The sequence below is a fragment of the Prionailurus bengalensis genome, chromosome C1 (assembly GCF_016509475.1).
Source record: "Prionailurus bengalensis isolate Pbe53 chromosome C1, Fcat_Pben_1.1_paternal_pri, whole genome shotgun sequence".
Lineage (NCBI taxonomy): Eukaryota > Metazoa > Chordata > Mammalia > Carnivora > Felidae > Prionailurus > Prionailurus bengalensis.
Window position 1 is genome coordinate 148,367,295 of NC_057345.1, and position 5,007 is coordinate 148,372,301.

Below are 5,007 nucleotides of genomic sequence, written 5' to 3' on the forward strand. Positions count from 1 at the left end.
GCATCAGTACCTTCCTTCCTTCCTTTCTTCCTTCCTTCCTTCCTTCCTTCCTTTTCTTTGTATTTCTTTTCTTTGTCTTTCTTTCTGTTCTTTCTTTCTTTCTTTCCTTTGTATTTCTTCTTTCTTTCTTTCCTTCCTTATTTCTTTTTTCTTTCTTTCTTTCTTTCTTTCTTTCTTTCTTTCTTTCTTTCTTTCACATCAGTATATTTAAAAAGTTCCGAGGTCAGACCTGGGAGTAACTCAGTTGCTTGGTGGTTCCATATGTCTGTCCATCTCCAGGTGCCATCATGGCAAATATGGTCTGTCAAGTGCTCCTGGGCTCCTGCCTCACTATCCTGTCCCAGTCTCTCATGCACTTGAAGGTGCTCATCCAGGTGGGATATAAGCCTCTTCTTCCAACAATAGAAGGAAATATTTGGGGGCAGCAAGTATGTCAGTTTCCTGTCTGTTTTATCATGTTCAGCACATTGGGAGCATAGATGAGAAGCATGAGTTGTTCACAGACTCTAAGACTGTGTTCAGGAGTCCTTGGAACTGTGGTCTATGGTAAAGTTTTACAGGATTTAGGCCCTGGAAATGAACAGAAAGAAGTCACACCTTCCTTTGACCAAGTTATGAATGATACAACTCAGGAGAGATGACAGTTCGTTCTGCTGCTACCATCATCATAAATCCCTTACACATGACCAACTCTGAGATCTATGGTACAATTCATTGGCAGAGAATCCAAGTACTGTGGAATTTGTGACTCCATAGTAACCTTCTATTGTGAAGAGGGCATCCTAGGATTTTTTGTGGGTTTTATTCCTCAACTCCTAGGTGACATCATTTCCTTGTGGCTTTATAACTCACTGCTCTGTTACCTATGCACTAGACAGTGGGGTTTCTACCATGAACGAAATGAAGTTATTCCCAAGCTGTCATAGGACTTTTTACCAGTATGTTGAGCTACTCCTTTGTGCTTGTCTCTAATCTTGTGGCTGTCAACAACTGGGGGCTTTCTTGGATCCCCTCCTTACTCCCCAGTGTATATTTCTTGGATAGGTAGCTAGTACATGCTACAAAAAGAGGGAAATATGAGCTGATGAAATAGCTTGTCTTTCCAGAAGGTCCCCTTTGGGAAGAGTTATTGTCGTGACTTGAGAATGTTAATTTGAAGCTGTGGGGCAGGGACAGTGATATTTCTATAGTCCCAGATGCAGAGAATTATGGGAGACAACATTGATTTCCCTCCCATGAGTGGCATTCTTTTTTAAATAATTATTTAATCTTGGAAAATAAAAGTAAAAAGTTCCCAGGTCATTCTAATATGCAGCCAAGGTTGAGAAGTCCTGGGATAGACTTAGAGATAGTTTGTTCTTATTCTACTGTCCTCCTATGGAAAGTCCCTCTGTATCTCTGAAAGGTGACTGTCAGCTTGTTTTAATTCCAGTGAGGAGAGGATCTTAGTCTGCTCAGGCTGTGATAATAAAACACTGTCGGCTGGTGGCTTAACAGAAGTTTGTTTTCTCACAGGTCTGGGAACTGGGAAGTCCAAGATCAAGGTTCTAGCAGGGATCAGTTCCTGGTGAGAGCTCTCTTTCTGACTTGCAAATGGCTGCCTCTTTGCTGTGTCCCTTCCACGGAGAAAGGGCAACAAGCTCTCTGATGCCTCTTCTTATAAGGACACTAATCCTATTGGATCAGGGCTCCACCCTTATAACCTCATTTAAGCTTAATTGCTTCAATAAAGGCTCTTTCTGCAAATACAGTCACATTGGGGTTTGAGGTTTCCACATATGAATCTGGGGTCGGGGGAAACACATTCAGTCCTTATCAATGAGGTCACAGCTAATTAGGTTGTAGGGTGACTCAAGTTGCTAGAAAGCTCTTCATATTAAGCACAAGCCTTTCTCTTCCTAAATTTTCCCTACCTCTTGGGTCTTAATTCTGCAGCAAGGGTTAAGAGAACTGGGAGGCATCTAAGACAAGAACAACTATTTTTGCATGCATTACAGTCTCTGGAGCCTCAGGAGAATATTGTGAGCAAGATATCATTATCCCCAGTTTATAGATCAGAAGACTGATACCAGAGAGGATGAGTCATCTGCCTAAATTCATAAAGCTGATTAGTGGCAAAATGAGAATTCACACCCAAGCCTTTCTCCTTCCTAAGCCCGGCTCTTTCCAGCACTGTGCTGAAGTGATTTCTATACAACAGCCCCTAGGATATATGAAGGTAAAGTTGACTGACTCCTGAGAACACGCCTTGTTTGTCCAAATGCTGCTTGTGCTATTGCTTGTTTTTGCTTTTCTATTTCTCCCTTTCTCCCCTTTATTTCATCCATCTATTACCTACTCTTCATTCTAGCTCTGATTTACTTCTTTCACCTCATAATCTTATTTTTCCTCAATGTCTTTCCTGGAATTCCTTTCATTTTACAAACTGTAGTATGGATCAAACTTTAGCATGTGTAAGAATCATGCAGAAATATTCTGATTCAGTAGGTGAAGTGGGGCCCAAAGGTGTGTACCATCGTTTGTCTATAATGTGTTTACAATTTTTTTATACCTGCTCTCCTTCTCCACCCCCATTTTTTTGCAACAGCCTTTCTCTTTCTTTTTTTAGGAAATGATTTTAGCCCACTCTGTGTGATTCTGGTGAGTCTGTCAGTCATGTGGTCCCATGTAATCCACCATAGTAATAGACACAGGAGTTAGAACAGCATGTCAGAATGTGTACACCATTTCTCTGGACACAGTGATTGGTCTGCTTGTCACTTAGCACCTGATCCATGAAGAGCCAATCAGAATCTTTTCTCAGGATTGCCATGGATGCAGGGAGAAAAAGAGTTCTTTTCCTTGATGTTGCTGACTGTTAGTGATGCTGATGGCCATCTTTGTTCTCACACAGATAGAGTCTACCTGGGAGTGAAGTGAACACAAAGGGAAGGAGAACGTGAAGATGAAGAGTGAGAGGGACCAGTCTTGATGGCACTGCATCTAGATTCGCTGAAGGCTGTTTCTCCCTTAGGTTGCCCATTCCCCTGAGTCAATAAATACTGTTTTGTTTAAGCTTGTTACAGTTGGGTTTTACCTTCTTGCAACCACACTTAAGCTATAAAACATGTCCATTTTAGGCATGCCTGGGTGGGTCAGTCAGTTAAGCATCCAACTTCAGCTCAGGTCATGATCTCATGGCTTGGGTGTTCCAGCCATGCATCAGGCTCTCTTCTCTCAGTGCAGAGCCTGATTCGGATCCTCTGTCTTCCTATCTATGAGTGTTTGTGTCTCTCTCTGCACTCCCCCACCCCCACTGCTTGCGTTCTCTCTCTCTCCCTCTCTCTCTCTCTCTCTCAAAAATAAACATTTTTTTAAATGTCCATTTTATCCAACACTGCAATCAATACCTGCTCACAAAATAGGCACAGAGAGATTTCTCACTGTACATTTACTTTCCTGGGTCTCCAAATTGGCTGAAATACCACAACTCTTGCTGGAAATTCATGCAGAAACTGCTTTGGAATCTTTGATTCCTGGGCTTCAGCAGATACCAAGATGGGAACAGTGGTTAAGAATCCAGTCTTCAGGTTGGGCAGAAGTGGGTCCAAATTATGGCTTTATGACTTGCTACTAAGCTGCAAATTCTCTGAGGCTCAATTTTTTTTTCCCATTTATAAAATGAGGGTAACATTATTTATGAAGCAATTATCACTTTGGTCTGATCCATTCCTCCTGCTCACTCTTTTTCCCCCTATAACTGAACGTACCTCTGGCCCATCATGGGCATTGTCTCAGGGAGGGCCAACATTAGTACCTTTGTTCCAGCGGAGTCAAATTAAACTCTGCTTGGAATTCAAATTGTCAGTGAAAACCCACAGCGGAAGGCAGTGTAGGTAGAGTCATCTGATGATAGGGCCACAGACGGAGAAGAGAACCGAGAGCTGTGGCTGAGTGCCTCAGAGTGTTGTCCTTTCTGTCTTTCCTAACCCTGTTTGTGCAGCTCTTCTGATTCACGAGCCAGTCCAGAGGCCTACTCATAAATCTGTTTTTGGTTATGCGGGATCCAACCAAAGAGCCTTAGTGAATCACTCCACCTCAAAAGGTAGCTCTGAGGAGCGACTGGGTGGCTTAGTTGGTTAAGTGTCCACCTCTTGATTTCGGATCAGGTCATGATCTCATGGTTCATGAGATCGAGCCCCGGGTAGGGCTCCATGCTGACAGTGCAGAGCCTGTTTGGGACTCCTTCTTTCCCTCTTTCTCTGCCTCTCCCTTGCTTGCATGCACACACATACACTCTCTCAAAATAAATAAATAAACTCAAAAAATAAAGTTAGCTCTGAGAAATAAGATAATATGTGTGAGGTAATTCACTCAGTACTGGGGATATAATAAATGTTTAATAAATGTTTACTAGTATTCCAGCTTGACTTCCTGACCGGTGAATCCTACATGGTTAAATAATCAAATCCCTGCTTATTACCCAGAAATCAGCTATGTGGAGTTTCCCATGTGAGAAGACGTTTGACTCTGAACTGGAGACTATATATCAGTGTCTACTCTTATACCTTTGGGTAGGGTAAGAATTAGATGGAAAGATTCTGATTCAGAAGGTCAGGGGTGGGAAAGTCAAATTTGAAATTACCAATTATTTTCTCTATCTATGGTGTGTTAATTCATATGGTAGTTTTCTTCTGATTGGAAGATACATGAAACTCCCATTGTTTCTCAGTATTGGGTTCTAGAAGCAGATTGGTCTTTGAAAAGACGGAGCCCCACAAACTGATTTCACATGTATTACATGTTTTAAATCAGTCCCTTGGTAGTAGACTGAATAATGGACCTCAGAGATGCCAGTCCTAATTCCTGGAACCTGTAAATGTTAACTTATCAGGAAAAGGGGGTCTTTGCAAATGTGATTTAGTCAAGGATCTTAAGATAGAGACATTATCCAGGATTATATGGGTGGGCCCAATTTGCTACAATGTCCTTATAAGAGAGAGGCAGAGGGAATTTACACCCACACCC

The 5,007-nt window shown here is 42.0% G+C and overlaps 1 pseudogene; it reads left to right on the forward strand.

The window, feature by feature from the left end:
- The first annotated feature begins 235 nt into the window (after positions 1-235).
- Positions 236-1,475, forward strand: LOC122481355 (annotated as a pseudogene).
- Positions 1,476-5,007: the final 3,532 nt, after the last annotated feature.